The sequence below is a fragment of the Malaclemys terrapin genome, chromosome 1 (genome assembly GCF_027887155.1).
Source record: "Malaclemys terrapin pileata isolate rMalTer1 chromosome 1, rMalTer1.hap1, whole genome shotgun sequence".
NCBI lineage: Eukaryota > Metazoa > Chordata > Testudines > Emydidae > Malaclemys > Malaclemys terrapin.
In genome coordinates, this window is record NC_071505.1 from 228,411,516 (window position 1) to 228,431,874 (window position 20,359).

Below are 20,359 nucleotides of genomic sequence, written 5' to 3' on the forward strand. Positions count from 1 at the left end.
TGATCTCATGATTACAAAAATAGCTGTAGTCAGGTTTACCCAGAAAGGTACAATTTAATTTGGGGAAGATTTAGGCAAGAATGGGCATTTCCCACTTACTAAAATCTATATCTGTATCTATGGCCATAGAATATATTGTTTGTGAAAGGTGCCAGATCAACAGTACTGGAAGCTAAAGTCCTTCATCCATTCAAGCAAACAGGTTCATTAATGACAGGAGCCATTCAGGCTCCCACACACTGTCTTGCCACTTTACTTTCAGCTAGCTCTGGAGGAAGACCCACCTATATAGATGACAGAGCAGGGTTTTTTCCCATTTCTATTTAGTCCTTGACCTCTTTGCTGAGGCTGCTGCCAATCAAGCATGCCAGTGGGTTCTGTGATAGAGGTGCTTCTGAAAAGTTTACGCTATCTCACAGAACCTTTTAAGAAGTAGGCTTACACCACCAACTCATGTCACGTACAGCTAACAGCCATCAGATAATAATCTTTTTTGGTCACTTCTGTGTTGGGAAAAATTCAAACCAATGACCTAGAAATTTCAAAATCTTTTTATCTTTCCTGTGAGCCAGCCAACCCTCACAAAATGTTTTGTTGCAAAGACTAAACTGAATAGTTTCTGAAATAGATTACCCTTACACATTTTTTCCCTTTCTTTTTGATTACTACTTAGCAACTTTCCAAGAGTCATGTTCTGCCATCAGTGAGGCTACTCAATATTTCACAGTTGATCTTTTAGTTGTTGAGTGATAGAAGTCTGGCAGGATGGGAAGCCACACATGCTGTAATGCCCTGCAGGTCTAGAACCCAGACTTGCGCAGCTGCCAGGCAGCTGACATCTTTGTACTATCACCTAGCAGCAGCTGTAATCAGCTTGCGCATGACCCACTATTGACACAGACCATGGGAGGTCCCACCTCAAGGGGTCTATAGGCAGCAGTCCTATGACTCCTGATTGGCTCCCTGCTCTATATAAACATAAGGGGTGTTCCAGGAGGTGTCCAGGTAGTAGTCTGGATTTCCTGTAGCTGCCACAGCCATTCCTTGCTCAACTCCTGAACTCTTGACTTCGACCTTGGCTTGATTTGGACTTTGATTCTTGGTGTCGACTCTGGCCTGGAACCTGACTATGAAATCCTCTGCTACTCCCTGTCTCAGGTTTGCCCCTACTCTGACCTTTGGTCCTGACTGTATGTGTTGGGATCCTGACACTTGCCCACATCCAGAGCAAAGAAAATGGTCTCTCTGGGATTACAACAAAGTGGAACTTTGGGATAGAGCTGGTCAAAAATTTTCTATCTAAATGTTTTTTTAATTTTTTGATGGAAATGTTCAATTAAATGGAAATTTTCCCACAAAATGCAGTTTTTGTTGAAAACTTTTGAAATTTTATCAAAAAAGCAGGGATTTTTTAGGCTTGGGGGGGGTCAGTGAAAACCTCAAAAATGGTGAAAATTAGTCACTTTCAGTGAATTTTTGAAGGAAAAAAAGTTGTTTTTATACCAGTGCTGCTCAGGGCAATGGTCTTCACCATCAGGGCAACCATTCACCAGACCCAAATGTACATCTTAGTGGGACATGTAGATACTGTCAGAATAGCCATACTGGGTACGACCAATGGTCCATGTAGCCCAGTATCCTGTCTTCCAATGGTGGCCAGTGCCAGATGTTTCAGAGGGAATCGATAGAACAGCAGCCTCATCAGCAAAATACAGAGCCCTCAGACTACCATGAAATCTGGTCAGGGGGCAGTCACCACCCCAGTGTAAGCGGTGTGTAGTGTACTTGTGGTTACATGCTGCAGTGAAAAGCAGACCACGTTCACACTGCAGTATGTAGTTACACGCCAAACACTCTGGCAGCTGGGAGGCAGTGGGGAAAGATTTCAGCAGCTCCCTCCGCCAGAGCCTTCCACTGTGGTGAAGAAAGGCTCTGGCAGCGAAGAGGTAGCGGGGAATCCCCCTGCCAAAGTGTTTCCCTGCTGCCAGAGTCTTTTCCTGATGCGGGGAAAGGCTCCAGCAGTGGGGAGCTGGCAGAGCCTTTCCCCACTGTGTCCCTGCTGCTGGAGTCTTTTCCTGTGATGGGGAAGGCTCTGGCATCAGAGAGCTGCCAAAGCCTTTTGCTACTGCCCCTGCCAGAGCCTTCCTGAGGCAGGGAGAGACTCCAGCAGTGGGACACTACACTGCTAAAAATAGCATGTAGACAGGGAGGCATGGCTTAGGAGAGTAGTATAGCACCATGTAGGGTATGTACTTGTGTCTTTACTCATTTAACCCATGCTAGGGATGCTAGGTGCATATGTACTCTACATGCCATTGAAAGAAGCGTGCAGTGTAGATGTACCTTTAGTGTTGTCATAATTGGGCCTACAAATTTACCCTAATTGTAAGCGCAATTGTAAAAAGTACATGAAAGTTCATAAGATGTTATAACAACTTGTAATTACAGATGATGAAAAGTAGGTCAAGTTGCTTTCAGTAATGAATGTTTTAAACAGGTGCAAGAGAATCAGAGAGACTAAATTAGTCTGAAAAAAAGGCCACACTGCTATGATTCAAGGACTATGTTGAAATCATTCTTGGTAAAAATAGAAGAAGGTAAAAAATCAGAAACCAATGAACCAAAATTGGTGTGCTGGATATTAGGCCAAATTGGTGGACAAAGTAATGGGGGGATGGACTATTCCATGCATCCCTCCCTTTGTGGGCTCTTAAAGAAAGAGACTTCGGGAGGACAAGAAAAGAAGAACAGCAGAGGCTACTGGAGCAAGCTTCATCATCATGACTTGCACCCCCACTGTTTCATTACAATCCTAAGAGATGTCTAACCCGGGTCAGAGAGAGGGATTCAGATGACATTGCCATCCCTATCAGCTCCAGATCAATCCCAAACACCACCTGAGATGAAATGGGATTGGAGTTGAACAACAGCTCCAGCTCATGTAAACTCATTACTTCTCTTTTATCCAAAAGGACAATTATTACCATTTAAGACACTTGTCAAACAGAAAGGGAACAAGGGATGTTATTAAAATGAAAGCTGTACTTAATACTTTACATTTCAAATACTTTACCTGTTTTTTCTTCTTTTCTGTATCTTGAATAAAGGGTTAAAAGGATTTTTAGAATGTTTGTGCCATGGTACCAAAGAGGCTGAGATCTCTGTATACCAAACCTTGGTTACCACTTTTTAATGTTGGACAGTGATTAGGTTATGCTAAAACCTTTTGCCCATTTATTCTGTCTAAATCAGTGTCTCCCAACCTTTACAGACTACTGTACCCCTTTCAAGAGTCTCATTTGTCTTGTGTACCCCCAAGTTTCCTCACTTAAAAACATACAAAATCAGATCTAAAAATACAAGTGTCACAGCACACTATTACTGAAAAATTGCTTACTTTCTCATTTTTACCGTATGATTATAAAATAAATCAATTGGAATATAAATATTGTACTTACATTTCAGTGTATATTTTTATGTAGCCTGTTGTAAAAGTAGGCAAATATCTAGATGAGTTGATGTACCTCCCTGAAAGGCCTCTGAGTACCCCTGGTTGAGAACCACTGATCTAAATTTAATGCAACGGTATTTCCAAAGAAAAATGATAATATTCTTGGCTGACCTCTTGGGGCAGTGGCTCGTCAAACTGGCCTGTACTTGGAAGGGATCACATTCTTCCCACTGCTCCAGATGGCAAATTCTGTCACTGTGTTTATTCCAAAGTAAGAACAAGGAAGGCAAGAGGGATGATTAAACATTTTTGTCTACCCACTGGTTGCTGTCTTAGGCTCTCCATTCCCCCCGGCTGGCCAAAGATACATCTTTATACCCTGATACAAACTAGCATTGCCTTTGACATAGTTACTGCTCCCCTGACATGGCTACTTATTACCTTGTACATGTTGGTTTGATTAAAACATTTTTATTTTGTTATTCTGACCTTATCTTTTAGGAGGGGTTAGTATGTTTCTCTTATCCTTGGGGAATGTTATCAGAATGTTCTGGTACCACTTGATATCGGGATGTGTTTGCGCAAGTACTTTGTGCTTAGCACTTTTTAGGAATGTGTATTTCTGCAATATCAGCCCTGTTCTTGCCAGATTGTGTGAACAGGTTCTGCCTTATACCAGGCCTCTGCTACGAGGTCTTATGTCTTAGGCTCTCTTTCTATTTCATTTGCTAGCTGCAGTAGCTTCATAAATAAGCAGCTATCTTTCCCACTGCCGACTGACTGTGATGTTCATGCACAGAAATGTGGAATGGCCACATGTATATGCCATGTATGCAGTAAACATGGCATAACCTAATGAAAGAGAGAGGAAGGATGGTCCCATGATTAGGGCACTAGCCCGGGGCTTAGGAGACTGTGATGCAATTATCTGTGCTCCAGCACAGGCTTCCCGTATAACATTGGGCAAGTTGCATACTCTCTCTGTGTTTTAGTTCCCCATTTGTAAAACAGGGATGATAGTACTGCCCTACCTCCTCACTCACTCACTCATGCCCGTCACCCCAATCGGGGTATGGGCCGCCAACCACAGATCTCCAGAGTCCTCTATCCTGGGCCATTTGCTCTAGCTGGTTCCAGGTATAGTCCATTTTTATGCTATCAGCCTGAAGGTCGCGTCACCAGGTGTTTCTTGGATGGCCTCTTTTCCACTTGCCTTGGGGGTTCCACTGCAATGCCTGTCTAGTGATGTTGGTTGGCTGCTTGCGTAGTGTGTGTCCTATCCAGCCCCACATTCTCCTTCCAATTTCTTCCTCTGCTGGAAGTTGACGGGTCCTCTCCAAGAGGTAGATGTTGCTGATGGTGTCTGGCCAGCGGATCTGGAGAATCCTTCTAAGGCAACTATTTATGAAGGTCTGGATCTTCCTGGTCGTTGTTTTAGTTGTTCCAGGTTTCAGCTCCATATAATAAGACTGATTTCACATTGGAGTTGAACAGTCTAATCTTTGTTGCCAAAGACAGCTCTCTGGAGCTCCAGATGTTCTTGAGCTGTAAGAAAGCTGCTCTTGCCTTACCGATCCTTGCTTTGATGTCTGCGTCTGTGCCACCCTGTTGGTCGATGTTGCTGCCTAGGTAGGTGAAGGACTGCACTTCTTCCAGAGGGCTTCCATTCAGTGTGACTGGGTCATTACTGATGGAATTAATCTTGAGGATCTTGGTCTTGTCCTTGTGGATGTTGAGGCCAACCTGTGATGACCTGGCTGCCACTACGTTAGTCTTCTCTTGCATCTGCTGTTTGCTATGTGAAAGAAAGTCAGCAAAGTCCAGGTCATCAAGCTGGGTCCACAACGTCCACTGGATTCCGTTCTTGCGCTTATAAGTGGATGTCTTCATAATCCAATCAATGACAAGGAGAAAGAAATGGTGACAACCAACATCCTTGTCTGACTCCAGTTCACACCTGGAAGCTGTTTGTAAGCTGCCCTCCATGGATCACTCTACAATGTATGCCGTCATATAAGTTCTTAATCAAATTAACCATCTTTGCTCGGATGCCTTAGTGCCGAAGGAGCTTCCAGAGAGTCTCTCGATCCACGCTATCGAATGCTTTCTCATAGTCAACAAAGTTGATGTACAACGAGGAGTTCCATTCCATAGACTGCTCGACTATGATGTGGAGCGTTGCTATCTGGTCCGTGCATGATCTATTTTGCTGGAAACCTGCCTGCTCATCTCATAGCTGTGGATTGACAGCTCCTACCTCCTAGGGGTGTGTTTTCAGGTTAAATACATAAAGATGCAGTCATGGGGGACCAAGAGAGCTAGCCAGATAGTCTTTTTCCTACTTGGACTGGCTAAGAACATTCTTTTGTCATTGTCTTAGAGAAATAAATGATCCCTTGGGCAGGGAGAAGGGGAAGGAAATTGAAGACCTCCTTCCTCCCCCATCACAAAAAGTTAGATTCCAGATCTTCTAAGTTACAGTAATTAGGTTGGATATTTGTGTATCAGTTCCACAGTACTTCTGCTTACTAGACTGGAATGAAGGGCATTCCGAGTATAGCAACATGTATGTATATCTGTGGCTTAGTTAATGGGGAGGAAACTAGGTTAAAATGTTTTATGGTTGCAACACTGTTCTGTCTTTTTATGTACAATAACCTCTTAAGGAAGAGGGAGAGAGAGTAGATAGCCTCTTTTCTGCTTTAAACTAAGGTACAAATGCGTGGAGAAGCTTGATTTTTTTTCCGTGTGATTCAGTTATATAAGAAACATAACACACATCCAGAAAGACCAGACCTCTTTCTGGTTTTTACACCCTCTGTATGGAATTATTCTTTTTTAACCTTGTGAACTTTTTAATGCAGTATCTAAAATCTGCTGTTAAACAACCTAGAAGTCCCCGCATTCCTACCCCAAATGATATATTCTCGTTTCTAATGTGTTATAGTTGTAAGGCTATTCCCAATATTTCCAGCCAGGAAAAAATATATATTGTTGATGAAGTAATCACTTAGCATATTTTTTCTTGAATAAGAAACACTTTCCTAAGACACATTTGTTCAGGTATGGCAGTGTTTTGCACTGACATGTCTTTCTACTCTCAAAAGGTAATTTAAAGGGAAAATAGTCTCTTTGTGTGTCTTGTCAGTGTCAAATCGGGCACAGAAATATTGAACATACTGTACATCCCTTAAGATATCCTTGCCTAGAGTGAAAAAATATTGACTTTTAATCGTTCATTTAAAAATGATTTGACCTCCACAAGAGAATTTTTGATCTTTGAAGTATTAAGTATAACCATAACCAACCTACTTCTATTAGCTCAGAGATCACAGAACTCCAAGGTGTTTTGCTGGTGATACAGAGCTGTATTACAATAATACCTATACACAAAGAAGATTGCTCTTATCCTGTGGTGTTGAAAGGTTAAACAGTTACATCTTTCTGGATTTCTCCAGTATTGTAAGCTCTTTCCAGGAGATGTAGCCAATGGGAAAACTATCCTGCCATCATATAATGGTTTTCTTATCTTAAAACTGAACACCATCTTGAAGGTGTAAGTGTGAGATTTAGACACAACGTTGACTACAGGTCTTATTAAGAGTGAATTATTGTAGCTCTCCAACCTTATTTGCTGTATTTGTCTCTGTAGAGAAACCTCTTTTCAGCATACTAGAAAAGATTTGTTTGGGTGCTCCTTTGAAAAGAATATATTCATGTTTTCAGTTCCATTACCAGCCAGTTTGTCTTAACTTGTATTTGTCTAAACAAGCAGACCTGCTACATTTAAGGATATAATTTTGTGTGGTTTTAAAAAATCAAGAACATGGGGCAATGAATTACACCTACAAGAGGATCTATCTAATTCACATTTCAGTAAAGCCTCCTTCTTTGTAGTAACATCCAAGACAAAAGAATAGAAGCATCGTCAATGGCAACAATGGAATTTATATGGCCAAGCCTTGAGAAATGTGTGAGCACTGTGACGTCACTAGCATTGACCCCATTCCTGCATCTGGCAATCCATAAAGCTCACTAATCTGCATGGGAGCTCCCTCATCTAAAGGAAGTTCTGATGTGCTAATATAGTGAATACTACAGCTAAGCTTGTAATTAAGTTGTCCATTGTAAACTCCCATTTGCACACATTCATAATTTTCTGAAAAAATCACCTTTTTAGCTAACTTCCCCTCTTCAGTCTCTGTCCAAAAGTGAATGCTTCTGGGAAGTTTGGGCCCTTTCTTTTTGAGTTAGGTGGGGTGCCCCATCTCAAAAAAGGTATATTGGAATTAGAAAAGGTCCAGAAAAGGGAAACAAAAATGATTAGGAATATGGAACAGGTTCCATATGAGGAGAGATTAATAAGACTGGGATTTTTCAGCTTGGAAAAGAGATTATTAAGGGGGGATATGAGAGGTCTGTAAAATCATGACAGAGAAATTAAATAAAGAAGTGTTATTTACTCCTTTTCATAACACAAGAACTAGGGGTCACCAAATTAAATTAATAGGCAGCAGGTTTAAAACAAATAAAAGGAAGTATTTTTTTCACACAACGCATCGTCAACCTGTGGAACTCTTTGCCAGAGGATATTGTGAAGGCCAAGACTATAACAAGGTTTAAAAAAAAAACTAAAGTTCCTTCAGGATAGGTCCATCAATGGCTATTAGCCAGGATGAGCAGGGATGTTTGTCAGAAGCTGGGAATGGGTGACAGGGGATGGATCATTTGATGATTACCTGTTCTGTTCATTCCCTCTGGGGCACCTGGTAATGGCCACTGTCAGAAGACAGGATGCTGGGCTAGGTGGACCTTTGGACTGACCCAGTATGGCCATTCTTATGTTTTTTATGAAGGGACATCACTTTATTTTTTAAAAAAATCCTAACACTTTTTGCGGGAGGAAGGGACTATGGAGCAGGGATACAAAAAAGATGGCTGAAGTTGAAATCTGGTATGTAAATTGCCTTAATTGGGGACTAGAGGCTTTGCTAGCTTTGCAGAAAAAGTGGATTTGATTTAGTAAGTGCATGCATACTTGCAAACGGCACATTGTGCATACAGAAAACACAAATTCTGTAAGTCTTAGGGGTGAACACTTTGTGAGAAGAGCTGGGTGCGTAATTTGGAGTATGTGCACTTTTCAGAAAAGGTTCTGAAGTCCTGATTGTTACTTTTTAAACCGGGCCCTCTTGCTCTCTGCCCAGCTCTCTTGTTCCTGCACATATCTCTGTTTTTTAGAAATCTTGATCAATAGAATATGTATATGATTCAAAGGGTAAGTCTATACTTGAGCTGTAGGTGTAATTTCCAGCCTGTGTAGACATACTTGCACTAACTCTGATCGAGCTAGCATGCTAAAAGTAGAAGTGCCAGCGGCAAGACCAGCTAGCCGCTCTGAGTATGTGCCTATGATTTCAGACAGGATCATGCTAGGGCAGCTAGCCCACCTGTTTCTTGTGGCACTGCAGCTAAACTATTTGTAGCATTCTAGCTCAATCAGAGCTAGTGCAGGTATGTCTGCCTCCGCTGCAAATTACATCTATAGGGCCAGTGTCGACATATCTAAAATGTCTTAGCTTTTGGCCTTTGCACCCAGAATGCACTGCAAATCGCAACTCTAGAGTTGGGAAATTTAAAAGAGATGATAGAGGTTGTGGTTTGCAAAGTTTGAACTAGAACCTCACCTTATATCATTGGGCTGAGCACCATTGACTCACTGAACTTCAGCAATTTACACCGTTTTAGGATTTGGCCCTGTGTCTGGGTATGCTTGACTGTTATTTGGTCAATCTGGTATTGTGTCAGTCCTAGCTAACTGTGAAGTATATTTTCATTTTGTCCTGCTTCTGCCCTGCTGATTTTTACCATCTTTAATAATATATACTTGTGCTGGGATGCTGATTTTTCCATTCAACCTCTCAAGGGGTAAAGATAAGCTTTAGTTTCCCCACAGGTTTTTAAAACTTTTAGCACATTGTTGGAGAAACCTATAATCACTTTAAATGTTTGATGGGAAGGAACAAAAGAGAATTTCTCATACCTTATTTATCTTCAATTTACAAGAACCTGTTCTTTTAAGGTACCGTACTTAGTTTGAATTTTATGCAGCCATGAGAACAAACTAACAAGAATCAGCAGGGATCACTATTTCTTTTCTTTTGTATTGTATTTGATGGCAAATACCTATGCATTGCTTGGAAAAAGTTTTGCATATAAGTGAAATTCACTCCTCTATTGGGGGAAGAGCCACTACAAGGACAATGTACCACTTATGCCCCACATTAAGCCCTATTTTGCAGGCATAAGTGGAATGTAAGTGATGCATAGAGTAGGTCTTGTGCTGGCCCTCTGCACAAGGGGACAGAATGTCAACTGTGGAGGGTGAAAAAAACAATTTGCAGCTTGTTAATTATAGGAATGAAAAGTGTCCATATTCACTGTTTCAAAAACCCATTCACCTGGGTCAAGTAGGAAAACTTCCTCAGCTAATAGGGGCAAGGAGATTCCAAGCAGTTTCTTTCTTTCAACAAGAGATTCACTTTTGACAGAGGAATCCTCAGCTGTTTCATTAGAGCACCTGTAAGTTCCCTTTGTACCATCCCAGTGATGCAAATGGGACTTTTCAAGCCAGATCCAGGTTGTTTCTAACCCTTTTGGTTGTGGAGAAAATTTTCCAAATGTGAACTGATGCATAGCTATCTTCCTGAGTCTTCTAACAGGCAACTCCGGTGCCCCTGCTCCTGCACCTACTTTTGCCAAACCACATCTGCAGAGTGAAACTGTTAAGTCTCTGGTCATTTTCACTCTGGTGCCATTCAGAATCCTCTGGACAGCTGAAAATTTGACAAAGCCTCGTCAATGTCACCCTAAAGCTACAGAAAGGTCAGAGGCAGATCCTAAAGACACCCAGGAAAGAGGGGAACCCCCCAAAACCAGTCTGGGGAAGGGGCAGAGCTACAGAGAATCTCCTCCTAGTAAGCAAGAGTCTGTCAGGATAGCAGAGACCTCCCGCACCTTTCACTGCAGCAGGGACCTGAATATAAGGAAAGCAATGGACATACCCATCAACCAGGAGGCTCTGGAATGTGGGGAGGGGACAGCAGCCATAGGAGTGAGCTTCAGATGTAACAATCATCTAATACTCATAGGCTGTTATAACTAATCAGGGAAAAACTCCCTCCCTAGAGGAACCCTTCTCCAAGGCTTCTTACCCAGCTTTCTCACCTGGGACTGCCCCTGGACCTTGCAGGTATCATCCTTCCTCTCATTTTTTGTATCTGCCTCTAGCGAGTAGGTTTAGGCCTCTGGTTAGATGGTGGCTGCTCAGTTTTTCAAGCCCTGTCCATATTGCGCCTCAAACATATGCAAATATCATACAGCAAGGCAGTGTATTTACATGTGTTTATGAAACACATGCATACTGTACCTGTAATATATACATTTTGGGGGGGGGGAGCTTGTTTCAAATAACACACAATTTGTGGTATAAATAGTTTGAGGCAATCATGCTTGAATAGTTCTCAGCCTTTATCTGAACTACTTTTTGCACCACCATTCTGTGATATGTGCTCTGGAAAGGTGACTGAACTGTGAATCAGTCTGGAAAGTCTGTTATAATGATGTACTATTTTGGCAGTAAGTGGAGCAGTTGCTAGTGATGGAAGTTGAAAGCAGAGCTCTTATTCTAAATTTTGCTTATTTGAGGACCAAGTCTTGCAGTAGAACTGGCTGAATTTGACACACAAGAGGGTCAGTGGACTATGACATTTAATTCTGCTAAACTCCTTTTTTATATATATAAATATACTCACCAAGAAGGTTAAGTTATAGGAGGTGAAAATGGGTAAGTCAAGCTGCACTTTAAAAAAAAAAAATCCTTTCAGTTTTAGCCTTTTTATTTTTGTTAAAGTAACTCCTGAAACGTAAATCCTGAGATTTTTTTCCCTTCTCTCTTAGTACAATAAGTCAAAGCTACGTAGTTAAGAAGTGGCACTATAAACTGTTTTTTCAATTATTTCTTTTGAACAGACAATGTTCAAACAGTTCTGGAAAAAAGCATGTGCAAATAATTATCCACCAAGAATTTCTAAATACAGTATTCCTTAAACACCCTCCACAAAAGTCATATTGCAATGAATAGGCTGGAGAATGCCACTATTACTGATCTTAACCAAGGACTTACCGTATACTGTCTTGGAAAGTTCACAATTTCTACTTATGCACTTTGGCACCCATGTTATGACATCACAAGGGTGCACTTTGAGATGTGGTGAGTTTGGATTTTCTTCTCTTTTTTTGAACATTACAGAAACCTGTTTAAACAGAGAGTTGATCTATACAAGGATCAACTTTGGTTAGCTATATTGTTAATGATCTGTAAAAGGGGGGAGAGCAAAGAGTTTCCTTACGACCATTTAGCTTGAGGTGGCGGAAGTTCAAAGCTCCTTACCTCCCATATAGCATCCAATTGTTCTGGATAGAAGTTTGAAGGTGGGTGTGCCACAGATACAGGTGAGATTGTGCTTGCCAGGTTTGTGATGACCATTCTGTCTCCAGCTACGTACATTTTGCAGTTTGTTGTTAGTCATTTTGTTTGATTTTTATGTACAGAAGATTTAAAGCAGGCATTGTTATGATGTTGAGGTACAGCCAGTACCTGCTTAAGCAAAATGCGACAATAGAATAAATATATGTTAAAAAATTTGTCACATTGGGCAAAGCAGCAATATCAATAATATCAAACATGCATGTCTGGGTATGAATAAGCACAGACTGAATTCTGGTTTTCTTTTTGCTCCGTTACACTCCATTGGTGTGTAATTAGCTAATAACTTTCTGAGTATTGAGTTAGGTGTCCCCAGATTACAGCAAAGTAATAGTCAAATCTTTTTTTTTTTTTTCATTCTGTGTGAATATTTTAGCTAGCATCTGACAAAGATGTAATTGCTTTGCTTTTAGTGAAGGTATTACCTAGATCAGAGTGTCAGACATACCCACACAGAGGAAAGAAATACAGGCACCTGTGTCACTCTAGAAGTGAATGTCTGTGTGTGAAAGAATAGAAGAAGGAACTGCTGAACGGAATAGTGTTAGAAATGATTATGATGATTCAGCAGCATTAGCTGCTAGTGTTCCTCTTCCTAAATTCCAAATCCTACAGTTCTTGCTCTGTTTTTGTTTGAGAATTTGAAAGCCACATGCAAAGCCAAGGACTGATTAGTTTTAAAGACCTATTATGCTAATAAACTTAGAACATAAACAAAATTACACTTGTTAACAATTCTGGGGACATGAATGATTTGAGGCCTAATGGACTGATAAGCTGAAAATGCTAAAAATATTTTTTGCCTAATATTGGTATCCGCTTTAATTTGGAGAAGTATCAACTTTGATTGTATTCCATCAAAGCTAAAGTTTGCTTTCTTTGCCCAGACCTGCTATACATGAAAAACTTCATGAGCTGTTGTTTCTCATTATATTGGTCAAGTAACAAAGCTATTGCAAAGTTAAGGCTTAACTACGCAGTGGGGTGAGCACACTGACATGCACAAGACTCATGACTGGAGGTTAAGGGCTTTTCTACACGGACCAATAAATGCGCATCACATTAGTGCACTTTAGAAAATACAACTCCTTTAGTGCGCATTACCCCACTCTGTAGAGAAGCCCTTAATCTGCAGGCATTTGTCTCGTCTCTATTGCTAAATGTTGGGTTTGGTTAAAGGGCAGTTAAAAAAAAACATATGGGGATGGTAAATGTGACTATACTTAAAACTGTTATAATCTGGCAGTATCATTTAGATTCTTAATATGCAATTCTTTAATCTAGTACTCAGGCTAAAAGAACAAACCATAGGAGAAAGGAGATCTGGTTTCTATTCTCTGCTCTGCTACTGATGCACTGCAAGACCGTGGGCAATTCACTTAGGGCCATATTCAGACATTCTCATGTGGAGTAGCACCTTAATCTCCAAAAAGTTCCATTTATTTCAGTAGAACTACTATCAGAGTAAGGTACTACTACACGTGAGTAAGAGTGTCAGCTTCTGGTCCTTAATCTCTCTGCCTTATGAGCAAACTAAGATTAGTATTCCCTACTTCGTGAGGGTTAGTTTATTCATTTTTGTGACCTGTGTTGAGATCTTTTGACGGAAGGAATTTTAAAATGATGAAGTTACAAAATATCATTATACATTTGCCAAGAAGTGAGCCTGAAGCAAGAAAACAATATTAGTAGTATTGTGGTAATGCCCAGAGGCCCCATTCATGGATCAGAGCCCCATTGTGTTAAATACTTTGTCATTGTCATTATGAATGACTATGAATGGCCATGTATAGTCATTGGGCCAGGGGAAAAGAGTGAGAATGGCTCTATAGCTTGGTGGTTATTTCACTTTCCGAGAATGTGGAAGACCCAAAATCAAGTTCCTGCTCCAATGACTATTTAATTTTTTATAAAAAGTGAAACAGCTTCAGTAGGAGAGACTGAGGAAAAACCTATGCCAGAATACTCCAAAGCCCAGTGGTTAGCACATTCACCTTTCTCCTCATTAGTTAAGAGGGGGAAATTGAACACCCACATCCCAGGTGGGTACCCTACCCACTGGGCTAAAGGCTACAAGGATGATGATCAGGGCAAGTGCTACCATTAAGGCAAAATAGGCGGTTGCCTAGGGCGCCAAGATTTGGGGGTGCCAAAAAGTGGTGCCTTTTTTTTTTTTTTTACAGCATTCCTATGTCCCCTCCCCGAGTGCGCGGTCGCCGCTCCACTTCTCCCGCCTCCCAGGCTTGCAGCGCCAATCAGCTGTTTGGTGCCGCAAACCTGGGAGGGGAGGAGAATTAGAGCGGGGGCGGCGTGCTAGGGGAGGAGACAGAGCAGAGGTGAGCTGGGATGAGGAGCTGCCGCACGGCTCCCTGGGGTGGGGAGCTGCCGCGGGGGGGGGAGGGGCGCCTCAGGATGAGGGGGGCGCCTCAGGGCAGGGTGGGGGAGCTGCCGTAAGGCTGGGGGGGGGACAAGCTGGAAGTTTCGCCTAGGGCACGAAACTTCCTTGCATCGGCCCTGATGATGATGATCTTTCTTTCCCACCACTCTCAAGCTATTTTGTGAATCTAGTTCCCCTTTGCTTTTGTTAAAATTTTGAATTGGGTCAAAATGAAATGTTTTGTTTCAACATTTCAGAACCGTTGCGATTTCTCAGTCTGGTCAAAACGTTCAATGAACTCAATAGTTTTTGGTGTATAGTTTATTCACCAAAAAAATGTTGCTCAGCTCTAGTCACGAGTGCTTTGTGTCTATTGTTATATTGTATTAAAAGGAACTCCTCCTTTCATGGTGCATGCATATCTCCCATGGAAGAGGCGACCATTCTTTTCCTAATTCTCTTCTATTGGGGGGTTAGAGCCGATTGGAGAAATAAAAAGCTACGGTAGATGCAGTATTTTTTGATATTTCTCTTTGCACACATAAAGGAAAGATTGAGATGGTAGTCAATACTGTTCAGAGTTATAACCGTGCATTATTAGTTACTAAGCAACAGGACACAACAGGTAGTAACTACCTGGGAGATTACAGCATTGCTCATGTGGCTTTATACAGCAAGAAGGCCAAAGAAGGAATGGCTGTATCCACTTTCAGTGTGCAGTAATCCCCTAGAAATATGTTGTCTGTTGTCTCATTGCCACTTGCAAATGCAGTATACAAATAAAATCAAGGAAAGCACCCAGATCTAACCATATATAGAGTTAGATCTAACCATATATTGACAGTAGTCTGACATAATTGACAACCAGTTGGAAACTTCATTTGTGTCTGAAGTTCTAAAGCTGTTTGAGATATACCTATCTCATAGAACTGGAAGGGACCTCGAAAGGTCATCAACTCCAGCCCCCTGCCTTCACTAGCAGGACCAAGTACTGATTTTTGCCCCAGATCCCTAAGTGGCCCCCTCAAGAACTGAACTCATAACCGTGGGTTTAGTAGGCCAATTCTCAAACCACTGAGCTATCCCTCCCCCCAGTTTCAAACTGGAAAACTATTCTGCTGTAATGAATTTGAATAAGTGTTATTACTGTTTTTTATGTGGATTGCTGGAGTTCCTAGAGGCCCCAATCAGGGGTTAGGGTTTAGCTGTAATGCACTCTGTACACACAATCATACCCCAAAGAACTCACAGTCTATCTTATGACCATATAAAACATGTGGATTAGATGAATAAGTGGGAAAGGGAACAATGAGGTAACAGTTGTAGTAGGAAGAGAGCCTGAAACATAAGCCCTCATATCAGAGTCCTGGTATGAGGCAGAACCTGCTCACAAAATCTGGCAAGAACAGGGCTGATATTGCAGAAATACACATTCCTAAGAAGTGCTAAGCACAGAGTACTTACGCAAACACATCCCGATATCAAGTGGTACCAGAACATCCCGATATCAAGGATGGTACAAAAACATTCCCCCTGGATAACAGAAACATACTGATCCCTCCTAAAAGATAAGGTCAGGATAACAGTAAGTAATAAAAATGTTTTAATTAAACCAACATGTGCCAGGTAATAGCTAGCCAGGTCAAGGAACAGTAACTAATTATGTCAAAGGGTACAAACGTAACTTGTTTGCATCAGGGTATAAAGATGTATCTCAGGGGGAATGTCTCTGTCCTGCCAAGGGGGGAATGGAAAGTCCCGCCATTCACTGAGCTGCGTCCATTGTCACGGGCTTCCATGTCTTAGTATCCTCGTAGCGTCTACAATGTGCTATTACCGTGTTTTGTCAACAATAAATCTGGCCTGGCGCCTTTGCACCTTAGTGGATCTTGTGGTCATTGGGCAGTTCGTTTGAGGTCTGCTGTGCTGTGCTGTCTGTCTGCGCAGAGCTGGAACAGCACACAGAGAGAACACACACACACACACACACACACACAAACAACTGAACATCTGACCAAACTGGTGACCCACATGTACAAGGTAATAACTAAACACACGCACGCAGCCGAACATCTAACCACAACAGTAAAGCTGAGTATGTTACAGTACAATAAATAGTAATCTCAAATCACCAAGTGGCTAGCTTAATAGTCCTGTGTCATCGGCACAAATTGTCGTTTTATGTGTAAGAAACCAAAAGAGAGAAGAAACATCATATACTAGTCTACAGAGTGTAGTTGAACCCCCCCTCTCCGTGTTTGTCAGTCTACATTTTTAAAAATGGCATGCAGTTTTCATAGCTCTTCTAATGGGAGCCTGCAAAAAAGGGAGGTTGCACTTTTTTCTTTTGCCTCCTTTTGATGTATAAAAAACATCTGAAAGTTTTGCTTTAAAAATAAAGTGAATAAATAAATAAAAGTTTGATGGGTGAGCGGCAAGGGGGGAGCAGAGTTATTAGTTTTTCACATAAGACATCCAGGTCTCGTCTGCCCTGTAATATTCTAGACAAGAGAACTAGTGACATCAAAAAAGTCAAGAGAGTGGGAGTTGAACAACTGAAAGGGGAAGCAATTTTTAATCAGACTGTCTAAAACACATGGGAAGATTTTTGTTCTTTTATGTTTGAATGTTTATTCATTTTGTTGACAACTATTTAATTACTGATTAACAGTGGATAAAAGACATTTTTGTTAAAGATTCAACTCTCTTTCAATTAAGGTATGATATTTCACAATAAATATGCTCTGAACAATTCAACAGATATCCTAGCAAAACAAGGGAAGACCATACTTGACATTCCTAATATTTGGAAGGTGAAAAACCAAGAACTTGAAAAACAAAAGCTGAAAGAAGGGGAAAAACCTAAACAAATACTTTGCCTCCGTTTTGAATGAGTCTAATGAAGAACTTAGAGGTAGTGGTAGTGTGGCTACGGGTAATAAGGATATGGAGGTAGAAATTATCACAGGCAAGGTAGAAGTTAAGCTCAAACAGTTTAAAGGGACTAAATCACGGGGCCTGGATAATCTCCATCCAATAATATTAAAGGAACTGGCACATGAAATTGCAAGTCCAATAGCAAGGAATCTGTAAACTCGGGGGTCGTACCTTTTGACAAGAGAATTGCTGATATAGTTCCTAATTTTAAGAAAAGGAAAAAAAGTGATCCAGGAAACTACAGGCCTGTTAGTTTGATTTCAGTTGTATGCAAAGTCTTGGAACAAATTTTGAAAGAGAAAGTAGTTCAGTACATAGCGGTGAATAGTGAGTCGGATAAAATACAACATGGTTTTACAAAAGGTAGATCTTGCCAGACCAACCTGATCTCCTTCTTTGAGAAGATAACTTATTTTTTTAGACAAAGGAAACAAAGTAGATCTAATCTACCTAGATTTCAGTAAGACATTTGATACAGTTTCACATGGGAAATTATTAGTTAAATTGGAGAAGATGGGGATTAATATGGAAATTGAAAGGTAGATAAGGAACTGGTTAAAGGGGAGACCATAATGAGTCATACTGAAAGGTGAACTGTGAGGCTGTTACTAGTGGAGTTCCTCAGGGATCGGTCTTGGGGCTAACCTCGTTTAACATTTTTATTACTGACCTTGGCACAAAAAGTGGGAGTATGCTAAAAGTTTTTGCAGATGACACAAAGGTGGGAGGTATTGCCAATACGGAGTAGGATCAGAATATCATAACAAGAAGATCTGGATGACCTTGTAAACTGGAGTAATACAAATGGGATGAAATTTAATATGTAAAGTGCAAGATCAGGCATTTGGGGACTAACAACAAGATTTTTTGCTATAAGCTGGGGATTTATCAGTTGGAAGTGACCGGGGTAGGAGAAAGACCTGTGTATATTTGGTTGATCATAGAATGACTATGAACAGTCAATATAATGCAGCCGAGAAAAAGGCTAATGCTGTCCCAGGATGCATGAGGTGAGGTATTTCCATTAGAGACAGGGAAGTGTTAGTACTATTTTACAAGGCACTGGTGAGACCGCATCTGGAATAGTGTGTGCATTGCTGGTCTCCCATGTTTAAGAAAGATGAATTAAAACTGGAACAGGTGCAGAGAAGGGCTACTAGGATGACCAAGGAATGGAAAACCTACTTTATGAGAAGAGACTCAAAAAGCTTGGCTTGTTTAGCCTAACCAAAAGAAGGCTGAAGGGAGATACAATTGCTCTCTATAAATACATCAGAGGATAAATATCAGGGAGGGAGAGTAGTAGTAGGGATAAGGAGGTGCTGCTTCCGTTGTATAAGGCGCTGGTGAGACCTCATTTGGAGTACTGTGTGCAGTTCTGGTCTCCCATGTTTAAAAAAGATGAACTCAAACTGGAACGGGTACAGAGAAGGGCCACTAGGATGATCAGAGGAATGGAAAACCTGTCGTATGAAAGGAGACTAGAGGAGCTCGGGTTGTTTAGCCTAACCAAACGAAGGCTGAGGGGGGATATGATTGCTCTCTTTAAATATATCAGAGGGATAAATACCAGGGAGGGAGAGGAATTATTCCAGCTCAGTACTAATGTGGACACGAGAACGAATGGATATAAACTGGCCGTGGGAAAGTTTAGGCTTGAAATTAGACGAAGGTTTCTGACCGTCAGAGGGGTGAAATGTTGGAACAGGCTTCTGAGGGAAACGGTGGGGGCGAAGGACCTGTCTGGTTTTAAGATTAAGCTAGATAAGTTTATGGAGGGAATGGTTTAATGGAAAAACATGATTTTAGCCAAAGGAATACTATGCCATAGCAAGTAAATAGTATAATGGCTAACAAGGGTCAGGCTGGAGACTCTTGCCTACATGCTCGGGGTTTTACTGATTGCCATATTTGGGGTCGGGAAGGAATTTTCCTCCAGGGTATATTGGCAGAGGCCCTGGAGGTTTTTCGCCTTCCTCCGCAGCATGGGGCAGGGATCGCTAGCAGGAGGATTCTCTGCCAATTGAAGTCTCTAAGCCACAGGATTTGGGGACTTCAACAGCAGAGTCAAGGGAAAGGGGTAGGGACGGCTTTGTGGCCTGCAGCATGCAGGGGGTCAGACCAGATGATCATAATGGTCCCTTCTGACCTTAAAATCTCTGAGTCTATGAGGAGTTATTTAAGTTAGATTCCAATGTTAACACAAGAACAAATGGATATAAACTGGTCATCAACAAGTTTAGGTTCGAAATTAGGCGAAGGTTTCTCACCATCAAAGGAGTGGAGTTCTGGAACAGTCTTCAAAGGGGAGCAGAGGAGGCAGAAAACCTAACTGACTTCAAGACTGAGCTTGATTAGTTTATGGAGGGGATGGTATGATGGGACTGCCTACAATGGCATGTCGCCCATTGGTGACTGCCAGTAGCAAAAATCACCAATGATCAGTGATGGGACCCTAGATGAGGAGGGCTCTGAGTTACTACAGAGAATTCTTTTCCAGGCATCTGCCTGGTGGGTCTTGCCCACATGCTCAGGGCCTAACTGATCACAATATTTGGGGTCAAGAAGGAATTTCCCCCCAGCTCAGATTGGCAGAGATCCTGGTTTGTTTGTTTGTTTGTTTTTCTTCCTCTGCAGCACAGGGCATGGGTCTCTTGCAGGTTTAAACTAGGGTAAATGATGGATTCTCTGTAACTTGAAGTCTTTAAACCATGATTTGAGGACTTCAATAACTCAGCCAAAGTTTATGAGTCTATTACATGAGCGTGTGGGTGAGCTTCTGTGCACTGCAATGTGCAGGAAGTCAGACTACATGATCCCGATGGTCCCTTCTGACCTTAAAGTCTCTGAATCTGAGTAAAAGAGAACATTTTTGGCCCTCCTTATACATTAAAAAGAATTTTAAAAGGGCACAGGCCAATTTTTTTTTAATTCCCTTTCTTTGTAGGTCACACTCAAGCATAATGGGTGGGATTGTGATGTATAAATTTGTATTTTGTTTTATTTCACTGTAAACTGACTTCACTGGGTGTTTTTTCTATGTTTC

The 20,359-nt window shown here is 41.4% G+C and overlaps 1 protein-coding gene across 1 annotated transcript in view; it reads left to right on the forward strand.

Annotated features, from left to right (window-relative positions):
* Positions 1–20,359, forward strand: part of DHRSX (dehydrogenase/reductase X-linked) — a 221,358-nt gene that overhangs the window by 132,146 nt on the left and 68,853 nt on the right. The gene's annotated exons all lie outside the window — the stretch shown is intronic.